The sequence below is a fragment of the Rattus norvegicus genome, chromosome 8, assembly GCF_021556685.1.
Source record: "Rattus norvegicus strain SHRSP/BbbUtx chromosome 8, alternate assembly SHRSP_T2T, whole genome shotgun sequence".
In the NCBI taxonomy this organism is placed as follows: domain Eukaryota; kingdom Metazoa; phylum Chordata; class Mammalia; order Rodentia; family Muridae; genus Rattus; species Rattus norvegicus.
The window spans coordinates 81,338,378-81,354,900 of NC_141541.1; the positions used below are offsets into that span (position 1 = coordinate 81,338,378).

The 16,523-nt window shown below is 44.3% G+C and overlaps 1 protein-coding gene and 1 non-coding gene across 3 annotated transcripts in view; both read left to right on the forward strand.

Annotated features, from left to right (window-relative positions):
* Prtg (protogenin) overlaps positions 1-16,523 on the forward strand; it is a 109,638-nt gene that overhangs the window by 67,213 nt on the left and 25,902 nt on the right.
* Positions 7,494-7,629, forward strand: LOC120094466 (small nucleolar RNA SNORA2/SNORA34 family). The gene has a single exon (XR_015628304.1). It is a non-coding gene; the product is annotated as a small nucleolar RNA SNORA2/SNORA34 family (small nucleolar RNA).

A 16,523-nucleotide genomic window follows, 5' to 3' on the forward strand; every position in this document is an offset into this window, starting at 1 on the left:
CCACCAAGATGAACTCTCAATCCTCATCTTCGGTTGGTTTATATACAAGTGTGCAATTTCTAGGCTTGAAAGTAAAATGATGCTATCTGGTGCTGGATAGAGGAGCCTTATTTTTTATTATGGCAGCTTGCTATTTTTGTAACATGGTGATTTGGTTGAGCACAATAAAGTACAGTAGTAACTGATCTCCCCTTCTTCCTGGATGAGTGAGGAGATGATTAAATGTTGATGTCAGCATCCTTGAGCATATTCAGATGAGCTTCTGCTTCTGTTGAAAAGGATGCTGTGTTTGATTGTGGTCCGAAGCTTTGAAGCACTACTTGGCATCTCCTTCCTTGGAGGTCTCACTGTTTAAACATAACAGATTTGATAGCTTGTTGGTAAGGTGAGGTCCAGCTTGTCTCCACTAGGTCATCTTCATGTGAATCCGGTGGTTATACGGTTTTGTTCTAGGGATATTTCATTTTTTTAATAACGGTTTTAGCTGACATTCATGGAGAGAATGAATCCTTAGAACTGTGCCACTAGTGAAAGGAAATCCTGTCTAGAGTATTTTACAAAGCTGTGTCACACCATCCTTTGGGTCCTCTGCTGGAAAAGTAGAATCAAGTCTCAAATAATGCCTTTTAAATTGTATCCTCTAGTATTATAGATGTAGGACAGTACTGTATCATACCTCTGTGGATGTAAAATAGCTTGTACCTGCTTTATGACACGTAGTAGTGACCGTGCTTTATCAGAGCTGTTTTTAATGATGTTGCTCAGAATGTTTTCTTTCCAGATGATGATTGAGAAGCTAATTTATAAAAAAAAATGGTGCCAGGTACCACAAGAGTAACAGAACTGTGCTGTTTTGTCGGGTTTTGTTTTTTTACTTTTTTTTTTTAATGGAGTGTGCTGGATGTCTCTACAGTTTTGTTCAGATGACTGCAGAACCTGGAAAAGCTGTTGCTGCTGTTGATGCATAACACACTGCTATTATTGGTCTTTTTATATAAATATAAATATTTATATACAGATATATAATTTGAATTTTTTGAAACTTTAGCTGTGCTGTCAACTTTGGAAAAAAGTATCCCCGTTTACTGTGTTGAGTTGGCACTGTACAGAAATTAACAGCCATATTGGTCTAGAAATGTTGAACTTAAGTTTTTTCCATTTGTACAGGGGTAACACACTGTATTAAATATGTAAGGTCTTATCTACGTGGGTTTGATTACAAAAACTAATAAAGTATTCTCTAAATTAAAAAAAATCTGTCTAATTAATCAAATGAGCCGTGTGTGTGTGTGTGTGTGTGTGTGTGTGTGTGTGTGTGTGTGTGTGTAAGCAGAAGCCTTAGCTACTTTAAAAAAAAACAAAACACAATAAAGTAAAGGTTTCTTCTCTCCCCCAGAACAAAATTGCATTTGCCTAAATGGCTTCCCTTTTGTGAGTTTGAAGTTTTACTGTTTTAGCAGCTGTGTGGTGGGAGGGGCTCCACCACATCTGGCCTCTCTTTGTGGACAGCTGAAAAGTTGATGTTTGCTCCCTTCTCTCAGGACTACAGTTTATCCACAGGATCGAAGCTTTGTTTTTTTAGGACCTAAATTAGTTTGATGTGATTCATCAGCTTTTCTTCATGCTTGGGAAAAAAGAAAAAGAAAAGAAAGAATGAAGAAGCCAGTGTGCTCTAAAAGCCCACAGCACAGGTAACTGCAGATAACCCTTTGACCTTTGGCGCTGGGCAAAGATTTACAGTAGTCACTTCACACGCTGGTCTGAAAGGAGTCCTGAATAAAGCCAGGCCCCCGTGGAGAGCAGAAGCTGGGTGAGGAAGTCCCTTTCTTTTAAGTCGCTCTGATGCTTTGTTTGGCTTTCCTTGGTCGGTGTAGAGTGGAATACCAATTGTGGTGTTTCAAAATCAACCCTATCGCCCACCGGGTTAACTTTTAGGGTCTGATATCATGGGGGCTAGGGGGTGGGGCATGGTTATGCCGACTACTGCCTGGCTCTGCTCACATCCCCTCACCCTGCCAGCTACATCAAGTTAAATTTCTGATTGAAATACTTGGATAGTTCCATTTTCTGTCTCAGCTTTTGTCGGGGACACAGGTACCAGATCAAAGCCTGGGGTCTGCCTGTGCTTGGAAAAACCCTGCCACTGAAATATATCCTTCAGCCCACATGGGTTTTGTTTTCTTTGCCTATTTGTTTAAGAAAGAAAAAGGCAACAAGAAACATTTTCCCCCAAAATGGGCATAATCGAAAGATAAAGGAGATTGGAAGTCACATAACAAACAAAATACACAATTTCCCCTGTTTGTCTCTAGGAGGAAAAATTTTAAGCTTCATTCCATGGGATACTTGAAATCAAGCCGCTGGGGGCGGGGTGCTGTGGTTTCCATCTGATGATATTAGATCTGTTTAATAATTATTCAACTGGTAGCTTCCCAGCCCCTTTAACGTCACCTCTCCTTTTGGACACCCACTATTGTCTACGGTACTTGTGTTTTGAAGGACATTAAACTGAATTTACAGTTTTACTTCCTGCTGTCCGTTCTGTGTGTCCAAGTGCATGGCTCATTCTGCTTAGCTGCTGGTTGGTACTGAGGGTTCCTCACTGTTGCTGGGGCCACAGTTTCCAGCCATTATTCTTAGGAATGGAGGTCTTTGCTAAGCTTTGCAGTCTCCCTTTTTTTCTTTTTTTTTTTAAGTCCCATAATCGCGGTAAGTGCCTGCCATCTCTTACAGAAGGAAGAGGCCTTGTAGGAAGTTAAATCGATGCTGTCCCAGTGTTGATGCACAGACCACTCTGGAAGGTTCTGGTGAATGTCAGGAATTCTTAGAAGCCGAGGTCCTTAAAGAGCTAAGTTAAAGAGATTTTTTTTTAAAATGCCACCATTAACACGTGAAAAAAAAGCTTCTGGGTGGAGAGAAGGGGAAAATGCAGTTCAGTAATTACACTTGTGGACTTCAGTTTGGTTTTGTTTTGAACTTTGTTCCTTAAAAGCTGAATGCAAATGGATTTTAAGCTTTGTTCTAATTACCCTTTCTGTTAATTATCCTTTCTGTTAATTATCCTTTTTGTATGTGAGGGGAAAATGCCGTACCCTCTCGGGGAGAATGTTTTTGTCTTAGGCTTTAAAGATAGTTTTATATGTTTATTTTTTAACGAAATAATAGAATGTGTGTCACACAAAAGGTAAATGAAGGGGGGGCTAGAGAGATGGCTCAGAGGTTAAGAGTACTGGATGCTCTTTTAAAGGTCCTAAGTTCAATTCCCAGCAACCACGTGGTGGCTCACAGCTACCTATAATGAGATCTGACGCCCTCTTCTGGTGTGGAGTCGTACATGCAGGCAGACCACTGTATACACAGTAAATAAATCATAAAAAATAAGTAAACGAAGGCCTGTGCATAAACACATATGGTAGTAAAAAATACTACTGAGTCTGGGGCGTAGCCAAGTGGTGGGACACTTAGAGCAAGGGTCTGGCTCTCTCCTCAGCAGTACAGAAGAAAACTAAAAATAAAATTATTGTAACTGGACAGATAATTGATTTGTAAGTGCTGGCTGTATTATAAACCTGAGTTCTGTCTTCAGAACCCATGTGAAAAGGCTATGCATGGTTGTGAACCCTTGTGATCCCAGTCCTGGACCGGTTAGGCCAAGGCATGAGGATCTCTGTGACTTGAGGTCCATCTAGTTTAGTCTAATCTGTGATCCTGAGGCCAATGAGGAACACTGTCTCAAAAAACAAGGTGACCGACCCCTGAGGACTAACTCCCAAGATAGCTTCTACAAGCACACACACAGATGTGCACGCACATCTCCATACACAGGCACTCACGCAAATACAATTATTAATGGAAAGAAAAGCTTTTAAAATTGGAGACTAATTGCTGTTCTAGACTTCTTTTTTTCAAGACAGGATTTCTCTTTGTAGCCCTGGCTGTCCTGGAACTCACTCTGTAGACCAGACTGATCTTGAACTCACAGAGATTTGCCAGTCTCTACAGGGATTAAAGGTGTGGGCCACCGCCACCCAGCCTGCTCTAAAATTCTGAATCTAGTATTTCCAAGTGACTTCAGCTGTGAAGCTTTCAAGTCTTGAGAAAGGCAAGGACATTTGTCACCCTGCCCCACAAGTTGTAATTATACACTCAAATTCTAATTGAGTTTAGTGTCTGCAGAGGCCCTGGGGTGGGGCCTCTTTAGTTACCATAGTAGTCTGTTGCAGGGCCCTGTGAGTTCTGTGTGGATGGGAGGGAGAACCCTTGATTGAACTCGGCAGTAGCAGCTCGCTTTCAAAGCATGCTAGGGTGACTGTCATATTGTAGCTATGCAGAATGAAGGCAGCAGGTTTCACTCAGTTATCATAGGGGAGGGTGTGTAAATATGTCTAACCACTGTCATTATTCAACATTTATATATCACACTGGCTCTACCCTGAATGAGTATGAGTATGTGTGTGTGCACACACATGCATACGTGCACACCTATATGCACACTCACACACGAATGTAAGGGCCAAAGGTTGACACAGGTATCTTTCATTAGACATAAGGCATCTCCACCTTAGTTTTAAAGACAGGGTCTCCCTCCCAAACTTGGAGCTCCTTGGTTAGACCAGGCCGGCGAGCCAGCAAGCTCCAGGGAACCTCGTCTCTTCCCTCCTCTTGCTGGTTCCACCTTGCTGGCCTCTCACCTGAGTGTGGAGCATCTAAGCTCAAGTCCTCATGCTGACCTGACAGGCCCTTACTGACTAAGCCATCTCCAGTCCTTCATTCTTCTTTCATATAAGACAAATTGAAATGATTCAAAACAGACAAATGGGTGAGATGAGAACCAGGAGTTGGTAATCTTCAGACACTCATGGTAAAGGTGGGAGCAGAAAATAAATGAATGGCTTTTTTAGGGACCAGTTGGGTAGCACAAAACCTAGAGGGACATACCGTATGCTTACTTTTACCAGACCTCCCTTTGGTAGCGACCAATGTTGGAAAGTGGGACAATGTGCAAGAGTATCCTCTGTGCTGTCATAGCCTCCCAAATAAACGGTCAGGCTCGTGGCAGGGCTCTTTGGGTAAAGGTACCACTGCCAAGCCTGGAAACCTGACTTTAGTCCCTGGATCCACTGGGAAGGAGAAGAGAACCAAGACTTGTCCTCTGATTGTGGCGCATATACACACATGCAAATAAGTAGGCATGATAAAATGAAATTAAAAGGTAAACTACAGTATATCAGACAATTCAAGTAAGTGTGGACATTGAGGAGAAGGTTTTAGAAAAATATTTAATGGCAGAAGGGGTGGAGAGATAGCTAGCAGTGGAGAGCACTGGCTGTTCTTCCAGAGGCCATGGGTTCAGATCGCAGCACATGGCAACTCACAACTGCCTGTAAATCCAGTTCCTGGGGACCCAGTGCCCTCTTCTGGCATTCATGGGTACTGCATGCATGCGATGCACAAATATACTTGTAACAAAACACCCATCACAAAAAAATTTTTTTAAATATTAAAAATAAAATTAAGGGCTGAAGAGATGGCTCAGCGGTAAAGAGTACCCGACTACTCTTCCAGAGGTCCTGAGTTCAATTCCCAGCAAGCACATGGTGGCTCACAACCACCTGTAAAGAGATCTGATGCCCTCTTCTGGTGTATCTGAAGACAGCTACAGTGTACTTATAGATAATAAATGAATAAATCTTTTTAAAAAATTAAATTAAAACATTTAATGGCCTGCATAGTGCACCGTCTTTAGTGAATACAAAAGGCAGATTATAAAGTACAATTTTTAAAAACCTAAATATGGCGCCTGTGAATAGTAAACAGAATTAAATAGCAGTGCTTACCTTTAGATGCTGATGTCAGGAATATTTTCTTTTTTTATCTGAATTGTATAAAATTTATGATCGTAAGAAAAAAACCACTAAATTTGTGGGGAAGTGGGAGGTTAAAACCCAGGGCCTTGTGCACTCCCACTGAGCAATACAGAGGACACACAGGTTCTGTTCCCAGCACCCGCATGGCTCTTTACAGCTGTTGTTCAGTTCCAGGGTATCCGACACTCACTTCTCGTCTCTTTATGTCCTTACATGATGGTCAAAAGCATACAAGCACACATATATAAAAATGGAAAGAAAACAATAATCAAAATATGTTTGAATTTTTTTTTCTTTTTTCTTTTTTTCGGAGCTGGGGACCGAACCCAGGGCCTTGCGCTCGCTAGGCAAGCGCTCTACCGCTGAGCTAAATCCCCAACCATGTTTGAATTTTTAAAATTATATTTATTGGGGCTAGAGAAGAGGGTTGAGTGATTAAGAATGCTTTCTAGTCTCCTGCAGGGCCTGGTTTCAGTTCCCGGAAGTATGTCATGTTTCCCATATTCACGTAACTCCAGCTCCAGGGGATCCAAACCCCCTCAGACTTCCAGGAGCATCCATGCAGACATGCATTCAGACACACCCATACACAGAAATAAACACAGGAGCAAATCTTTGAGTCATATGTATGGACTTGTGTGTGGTAGCTAAGTGAGTGGAGGTGATTGCTATCCCAGCCTGAAGACCTGGGTTTGAATTCTGGGACCCACAGGTTAAAAGGAGAGAAAGGCTTACTAGAAATTATCCTCTCATCCCCATACATGCACTATAGCAAATCATCCTGACGCTTATACTCACAAAGTAAATAAACTTGAAAATTAAAATACACATATACACACATGCACACACATGCACACACACACGAACACTTCTGCTATCCCATAGGGCTTCACTGTTCTCAGTTCTCTGAAAGATTGGTGATTTTAATAGAATTTGCATGCATCACCTATAGCCGATTAAAATGTTTGCTTGCATCAAAGGATTCTCTTGTGGAGTGCTAACATTAGAGTCGGTTTCCCAGTGATGCATGCAGCGAGTGTAAGTAAGTTGTAAGCCTGTGCCTGGTGACTTCTGAGGAGGCATAAATAAGCAGTGAGGGTTTTACACCATGATTGATGAGCCTGCACTTTCAACAGTGTGCTTCCCACTTGGGAAGAAATTGAAGAGCGGTTCCAGGCTTTCACCCTCCATCTCTCCTCCCATCCTGCGTGCATTCTTTGAACCACCAAGGGTTGCACGTCGAGAGATGGTTATCAAACTACAGATGTTTTTGCAATGCATCTGGCCCCCTCCCACCCAAGTCCCTGTGGTTCAGAGAGTGATGGATGATATTTTCACGTTGCTTCACACAAGGGTCAAAATGCCACGGTGAGTCCATGACTGGGAGGTGGAGAACTGTTAGTCCTGGAAGGAAATTTATTTCATGGCTTCAGGGGAAGTTCGGCTGTCATGAATAGGCTTCCTCTGCCAGTCTATAAAAATATTGTTTGTAAGGAACTGATGTGTGTGAAGCCGTCAGGGCAGCTACTTAAACAAATGTGAGGTAGGTACAGTAGTGTGTGAGGCTCGATGCCTCCTCCCAGGGCTTCTGGGCAAGCCCTGCTCTCGATGAAAATGCTAACATGGATGGCTCTCACTGAAGACCAGCAGTCGTGCTGTAGCTGTTGGTTTCAAGCAGACGCCTAGAGAACTGTCTTCCTGTGGTTTGTTGGCTCTTCTGGACTTCAATAGAGAGTGACTTTTCCATCTGGAAGAAACAACCCCTTGTTGTGTCTGGTTTGACAGCCTCAGTTATGACGGATTCTTAGGAACAGCAGAGTACTGGGGAAAGTACTGGGAATAAACTAATAACTTAAAAAAAAAAAAGAAAATGCTGACATGGCCAATGAACTTCATTCCTTTTCTTATGTGAGAGTTTTTTTTTTTTTTTTTTTTTTTTTGGTTCTTTTTTTCGGAGCTGGGGACCGAACCCAGGGCCTTGCGCTTCCTAGGTAAGCGCTCTACCACTGAGCTAAATCCCCAGCCCCTTATGTGAGAGTTTTAAGTAAACCTCACTTGTAAACTGATAGGCTCTGATTGTCTTATTAGGTATGCTAACACTCTCTTGTGTTAGAATTGAAATTTACTTATAATAAACAGTCCATTTAGTTTACTTGTTTCCGTTTGGTTTTTAGGCAGGGTTTCTCTATGCAGTCGGAGCTTGCCCAGAACTCACTGTGTAAACCAGGCTGGCCTCACACTCTAGGGAGCTCGCCTGGCTCTACCTCCTGGGTTCGTGGGTTGAGGGATTGCCCCAGCACATCTGGCTTCTTTTACACTGAGATAGTTGGGAGCTTGTACATGGGCACAACCTCATTAGTACTTATTCATATACTGCTGTCATGAATTTGGGGACAGTTAGACTCAATGTTTTGCCAACATCTAAGTCTGTGACTATACATGTGCCTAGTGCCTAGAAACCAGAAAGGGACAACAGATCCCCAGACAGTGAGTCACTATGCTTGTGCTGGGAATCAAACCCTGGTCCACTGGAAAAGCAGCTAAGCCTCTCAGCTGCTGAGCCATGCTGCTAGTCCCTTAGTCGCTGTTCTGTTGGAATCTTTTTTTCTTCCTGCCCATAGGAAGTTATCAACCTTCTCTCTGTTTGATGATAGCAGAGTGGGAGAATGAGCTTACAATACAGGACCTCTGGGCCGCCTTTCTTCCGTACTGACCCACAAGGGAAGGTGTCTCTTTAGACGAGCACATAAGATCTGAAGTTTAAGTGGGGGTGTGTTATGTCACTTTTAGATTAGGTTTTCAGTGTGTGAATAAGTCAGGTTCTCTCCCAGCAGGGCTCAAGTAAGGGGCGCTACACCCTAAACTTTTGATTGATCATGCTGTGTGAATAGAGTCTGACATACAAAAGTAAAAACACAAGACCTGAAAAGAAATAACATGATCAAAACATTTCATACGCAGTATTAATCGAGGAAGCCTGCTGCCTCTGTCTGGGTCTGGAGCAGTTAGTCACAGCTTTTACGGGGAGGTTGTTGTGATAGAGATCGCCAGTAGTCTATATGTGCCAGCTAGTTTTGATAGGAAGTTAATTCTAAAATAGGAAGGGTTTTCCCTAAAATTATCCTGTGCTCACTATGAGAGAGGGATATTGTCACTAGCAGGGATAGAGGAGGTGTTTGTGTTAAGGCCCTTCAGGAGGCCAAACAAAAGGACCCTAGTCTTTTCAGGTTTAGACCCTCCCTTTGGCTCACAGGAAAGCCTAGGTTGGGAACTCACACACTCCACACCTCACAGAGCAGTTTTGTAACATTTTGGCACACTCGGTCAAAGAAAAGTGAGGCTTGTTTACAACTCCGACAAAGTAAACAGGCATACAGAAAACCAGCTTGTAAGGTAAAAGGAGATCAATTTTTAGATCTAAGCCTAAAGCAAGATTAACATTCTCAGCTGAAACCCGACTTTTAATTCAGCACGCTAGCACATTGGAACAAAACGGTTGAGGGTCTGAATCCCCCACCGCCCGTTCTAATAAGTGCATTGGCCATATAAGAGTGGATCCTAAAAAAAGATCTGCTGTGTGGTGATACAGATGGGAACTTAAAACAGGTAAAAGATAATGAAATCCATTGTATTTGCATGCCCACTAAAAGGTGATTTCAAAAAAACCAAAAGGAACAAGAAACCCATTCCTCCAATAATGTCTCAGTAGCAGGGAAACTCCAGTCACTTGGGAAACGTGAGGCCAGCCTACTGTTGAAATGAGACTTAGTCTTTCCGTGCTGTGCTTAAGTGCGGTGTCTTAACGCCCAGCGCCGCTCTCCGCCTTCCTTTCCCACCCATCCCCCCTTAGCATTTTTCCTGCCTCTCTGCCTGCTGGACCAGACTTGGGCTGGCCCCAGATTCCGTGTCAGAGGCCACGACCCAGGTGTCACAGCAGCCCCTACGGCCGGCCTCTTCTCTGAATAATTATATGGGGGGTATTGTTTGGGAGGGACAGGCTCGGGGCAGTGCAGTCACCCTGGCTAGCCTGACCAAGGAGAGCTCTGGTCGGGGTTGCTGGGGAACAATGGGCCTGAGCAGGCTTGCACAAAACCTGGCCACACAAAAGATTAAATTAAAAGTGGACATTCGGTGGGGTGCTGGGCTCCACCCTGCAGAGCCCCTCACCTTCCTAACTCCGCTTCCCGTGTCCTCTTTTAGTATCTTTACACGAGCTGACCTCGGGCCAGGGAAGTTTGAGAGCACCCTTTACCTTTGAAAACATTCTGGCCTGACTCTCTTAGGCTCTGAAGCTGTCTTAATTGAGGCATATTGTGGCTGCTACCAGCATGCTCTCTCTGGGGGCCCCTTGGGTAAGTAATGCAAAGCAATACGTGGTGAGTTTTAAAACAGCGCTCCTTATTTTCTTACTAAAAACTTTACCCCCACCACATGCTTTATTTAAATATAAAACCCTTAGAAATAAAAAGCCACACACCTAAGTTAATCGGACCTCAGAACCATATATGGATGTGTTAGCTTCCGTATAGTTAAAACAGCCACTGTAAAGCTATGAAGCCTCACACGCGCTTTTCACTCTCAGTACCAAACACGTTTGTATCCATTTATCACCAGGAATGAGAAATCCCCAGCAGACGTAGAACTAGATACCTTAAAGCACACATCGTGATTTTAAAGCAACACTATTTTCTTGAGGGTGCTTCATGGGGCCACTCCAGTGCGAGCTGGTTTGTTAATTGAAGATTAACGCGGACAGAGGCTCAGGTCTAGAGGGTTACTTCCTCTTCCTTTGATGTGGAGGAGGGAGAGGGGGGGATTACTTTTCCCACCACCTGGGAGTTTTCCATAGAAAATGGCAATTAAAACTCTCCCGCACCTTAGATTTAAATGTGAGAGGCGGCTGGAAGGGCGACTGCTCCGCTCCTGTGGGGGTTTTTTTCATGGTCTTGACCTCAGGTTTTCTCCTAATTTTATCAAACCCTGACCTCTGGCTCTCCTGGAAGATCCTGAGGCCTCATGAACAAGCAGCCAGCGCAGGAAACAAAGGCTGGCTTCCTAACCCTGGCTTATCTGTATCTTTGGTCCGCAGCCCAGGGCTTCGTCAATAATTGTTTTCTGGTGTGGGTTTTCCAGGATGCAAGCCAAAGGGTTGGCCTTGCTGCACCGTTCATGCGGTTTGAGCCGGGTGCCCATCAGTACTTTGGCCATCCCGGGGTGGGGGTGGGGAGGGAACTTGGTGGTGTTTGGGAGAAATATAGAGTGAAAACTTCCTACTAAGCCAGCCTGCTACAGTTTGCATTTTGTAGGTTTAAATAAAGTGCAAAAATAGACCGATGATCAGAACTCACAGAACTGGGATTGTTAAAAACCGTTTAGTGGAGAGCTGGCTGTGGTAGTGCACATCTTTAGTTCCAGCACTCAGGAGGCAGAGAGGCAGGGGAATCTCTGTGAGCTCAAGGCCAGCTTAGTCTCCAAAGAGAGTTCCAGGACAGTCTGGGCAGCACAGATATACTTTCTTAAAAAACAAACAAACAAAAACAAAAAATCAAACGTACAAACAAAAAAATTATTCATTTTTTTTCTTTTACTCTTGAGACAAGGTATCAGTTGTGCATCCCAGGCTGGAATCACCATCTCCTGTCCCCAGTGCATGGCCCTAAATGTTTTCTCCTTAAAGTATTTTATTCCTGACTTTTTGTGCTAGTTAGGTGTTTGTTTGTTTTAACTTCAATCTGAGAGGGAAAAAAGCCCTTAATTGAGAAAGTGCTCCCTTCAGATTATCAGATTAGCCTGGAGACAGGGCTGAGGCAGCTGTGGCAGGGATGCCTAGCCTAGAAGTTGAAAGTCAGCAGCCCTTTGCCACCCGAGTCCTCTTCCATTTGTGTTGGTTACCCCAGGGTGAAATAGGGAGATTTCTAGCTGCCTCTCAGTGCTTCTCAACAAGCCCATGTAGCCGGCCACCTTGTGTGTGTTTACAATACAGTTTGCAATGCCCAGCCTGGCTGCTCGCCGCTCTCCCCGGTCTGTCCCCAGCCTGACCATCTCTCATTTAACCTCACTACAGCAAACCTGTCCTCCTGCATCACTGGTCCACACTCATCTCCTGGCCCTCTCCTTCCCACGTCTTCTAAGGGGCAGCTTCTCAAATGCCACCTCTCTGATGCCTCTTTGTGCTGAATTAGAATTAGAACTAGTTGTTCCCACTTGTAAATACTGTCCCGAGCTTTAGCAAATGACTTTGCATCAGTTAGGCTTATCTTGCATGGTATCTCTTTCTACTGTTGTCACAATTCCTTAATATCTGGTGTTCTAACCTTGCAGACGGTGCTGAGGAGGAAACAGCGACTCCCACAGCAACAGTGCCACTTAGGCCTGAACCCGAATCCCCAGTGCCCAAGCTGTTTCTCTACCCTGCACGTTTGCTGTATAGCAGCCAGCACAAGCCAAGTGTTTTTCTGAATATTTTACAGTATAAACACTTTTAATCCCTTTATAGGTGATACCATGATCCAAATTTATATAGGCTTAATCCTGGACTCGTGTGTGTGTGTGTGTGTGTGTGTGTGTGTGTGTGTGTGTGTTGCGTACATACACATATGCACAGATACTTGCAGAGACCAAAAAAAAAAAAAAAAAAAAGAAGAAGGAGGGATTGGATCCCCTGGAGCTGGAGTTATGATTGGGAACTACCAATGTGGGTGTTGGATACAAAAGTTTAGGTTCTCTGAAAGAGCAGTGATCTTAACCGCTGAGCCATCTCTCTAGCCCCCAGCCTTTATGTTTTACTCCTTGATAGTTAATTCAGACTGTGGTTTGGTGAAATTTACTCAGCAGCTGAATTCCGTTGGACCTTCTTTCATTGGCCTGTTAAAATCAGTTGGTGTCTGAGTCCCTCCCATTCCAGTACAGAGCCAGCATCACTCTCCTGGTGGACTCACATGCACGCGCCACCTAGTGGTGCTACGAGAAAGTTGCAGGTTTTTCTAATAAAACTGGAGAAAGGCAAGCATTTTAGCGGGGCACGCCACAGTGAAAAAATGGGCATATGGTACCAAAATCTTTAATAGATAATGTAATAATGCAGTTGTTGTTCCAGAGACACAGTCCAGCAGTTAAGAGCTCGCCTGCAGGGTTGGGGATTTGGCTCAGTGGCAGAGCGCTTGCCTAGGAAGCGCAAGGCCCTGGGTTCGGTCCCCAGCTCCGGGGGAAAAAAAAAAAAAAAAGAACCAAAAAAAAAAAAAAAAAAAAAGGGCTGGGGATTTAGCTCAGTGGTAGAGCGCTTACCTAGGAAGCGCAAGGCCCTGGGTTCGGTCCCCAGCTCCGAAAAAAAGAACCAAAAAAAAAAAAAAAAAAAAAAAAGAGCTCGCCTGCATGTCAGAGAATCCAAGTTAGTTTGGCTCCCAGCAACCACGCTGTGTGCTTCACAACCTTACCTGTAACTCCAGCTCTAGGAGAGCTAATACCCACTAATGGTTTCCAAGGATACATGCACAAATCCACTTATACCCATACACAGACACATGAATAAAATAGGATACAAATTAAAGGGGAAAAGAGATGTGTTAGCACTCCATTATTGTTAAGTCATATTTCATTAAGGTGGTATTGGACTGAGTGGAATTAGTCCCACCGAGTACCGGCTTATGACAGTTTTGCTATTGTAGAAACTAGCACTCTATTGGCCTCTGCTTTTCTTCTAACTTGAATACAATTAACTAATTCTAAAATCCGGATATAGCTAACAGATTGGATTAATCTGGGGTCCATCTGCTTGCTGTTTCTAGTGCTAACCCTCAAATGCTTCCCCTCTTATGAAATACTTTGCCTTTCTTTAGTTGGGAACACATCCACTGGCTTGCTTTCCAACTCGTTTATTGTCTTCAGGGCTGTTAAATGAGAGCTGCCATGACTCATTTGGGAGAGTGGGAAAGCCACGCTCTTCCTGTTGACCTTCTTACACTTCTTACTCTTACATGCATGTCAGACACAGCAGGGAACTGTTACCTGCCCTGCGTGCCAGGGAAAGCTGATGAGGGCAGTGAATTGAGCTCAGCTTGAGGATTTGCTCCTTGCTAATTTCCTGCTATCCTGGACTCTGGACCAGCTTTATATAAGCAGATGTCTTCGGTCTTTAAACACCCCGAAAGATGATTTGTGATAAACCGAGCTGAGGCTTTGTGCCCACCCTGTTTCCGTTTGCAGTGCAGGGACCACCTTCTCTCTTTCTTGTCACTTCCCTCACCTAGCAGCAGTAGCAGGCTGTGTGTTCATCAATTCCCAGGGAGTGCAGAGTGTTCTAACAGGCTAATTTCACTTGATAATCATATAATGTCTATCGGTGAGGTCCCCTTGTATCTCCATCTTCCTAGTGGAAATAAGTAAGGTTTAGACGGAGAGGAACTTGCTTGGATCTATATAACTAGTAACTCCTATAGAATGTCTGTGCGTATTTTGTTTCAGTTTGAGTCATGGTCTCACTGTGTGGCCCTGGCCGGCATGGAATGTGCCTTGTAGAGCAGGCTCTCCAGCTTCAGAGTTCTGTCTGCCTCCGCCTCTGCCTCCTGGGTGCTGGGATTGAGTGTGTGCACCACCACATGTAGAAGAACGTGGGTTTTTATTTAGTATCTCCTTTGGTGTATTCCCCACGAAAGCAGAAGCTGGCAAGATGGCTCAGTGGTTAAAGCATCTGATGGGAAGACTAACAGCCTGAGTGTGACCCCAGAACCACATGGCTGTTCACCGTGGCATGTGTGCACCTACACATATGTACACATGCACACGAAATAAAACATACAATGTGACAGAATATCTTAAGGAAAAGCAAGGGCTGGAGAAATGACTTAGAGCAGTTAAAGGTACCCGCTGTTCTTCCAGGGAACTCCTAAGTCTGTCCTCCATGTCAGGAGGCTCCCAATGCCTGCAACCCCAGCTCTCGGGGTTCTGACACCCACTTCCTGCCTCCAGTGGTACCTGGCATACACATACAGAGACACACACATGTACATAGATAAAAAGAAATACTAGTATAAAGGGTCAAAGTAAAAGCAAGATTGTCTTTTTAGCCCTCGAGTCTCAGACCATTCCTAACTTTTGACAGACATTCTGTCAACATTTACCTGATACCTGGGAGCTCTCTCTTGGTCAGCCAGCCAGGCCTCTGGTCCTCTGTGATGCCTGTGACTCTGCTTCCTGTGACTAATAGTCCAAATAGATGAGCTTGTGGAGAGAAGGAGTCAGGAAGGAAGACAATCGAGGCCCAGAGCCTGCAGAGGAAAGACACAGGACTCACCTCAGAAGCAGGCCAGGGCCCTCCTGGCCTGGAGGTGGATCCTTAGAAAAGAAGAGGTACGTTCATGTGACTAGAGGCCACAGTCACCCTCACTGGGTAAGCTTATGCTCCAGTGCTGATCCATTATTAACCAAAACGTTTAGGGGCCAATAACATGGCTAAAGCTTAGCCTTCCATTCAGACCTGGAGAGCAGGGTTTGAGCAGAATCTCAGTTAAGGTGGAAGGACAGCTGTAATGGTGGAAGGACAGCTGTAATTCCACAAAGTTGTTCTCTGGCCTCTATGTGTATTCTGTGGTGTGCGTGCACATGCACACACACACACACACACACACACACACACACACACACACTATTAAAAACATTTAGAGGGCTAGAGAGATGGCTCAGGGGTTAAGAGCACTGACTGTTCTTCCAGAGGTCCTGAGTTCAATTCCCATTAACCATATCTGTAATGGGATCCAATGCCCTCTTCTGGTGTGTCTGAAGACAACTACAGTGTACTCACATAAGTACAATAAGTAAAATCTTTTCTAAAAAAAATTAGAATTAGGGCTGGAGAGATGGCTCAGTGGTTAAGAACACTGACTGCTTTTCCTAGGGGTCCTGAGTTCAAATCCCAGCAACCACATGGTGGTTCACAAGAGCTACAATGTACTTATATATAATAAATAAGTATATTTATTGATTGATTTAAAAACAGAATTAAATTTATAGTAAGTTGAATTATTTGGGCTTTTCACCCTGATCCATTATTTTTATACATTTTCAACTTTTAAAGCAGATTATAAGAAGGTATTTAATTTTATTTTTACGTGTATGTGTGTGTGTGTGCCATGTGTGTGTGTGTCTGCCATGTGTGTATCTGCCGTGTGTGTGCACTGTGTGTGCGCTGTGTGTGTGTGTGTGTGTGTGTGTGTGTGTCTGTGTGTGTGTGTGTGTATGCAGGTGCCTGTGGAGGCCAGGAGAGGGCGTCAGTCCTATAGAGCTGGCGGGGCTTTTGGGTTTGTTTCTGAGACGGTCTCTTTGCGCAGCCTCGGCTGTCCTGGAATTGCTTTGTAGACCTGCTAACTGTGAATTTAGAGATCCACCTCTGACCCCCTAGTGGTGGGACTGAAGGTGTGCACCACCACACCCAGCAGAGCTGCATTGTATACCAGCGCTTAGGCCTGACCTGATGCGGGTGCTAGAAGTGGAGATGCCCACGGTGTGTTCTTACTATGTCCCTCCTCCCACTTCCTGCTTTCCTGAGAAAGCCTACACTGTCCTGTGGTTGCTTTCCTCACTCTGAGGGTCCTCCCCAAACCACCTCAAATGACGAAGTTTGCTGAGTGTCATGAAACCAAGCACTGTGTAAGTGGCCATACT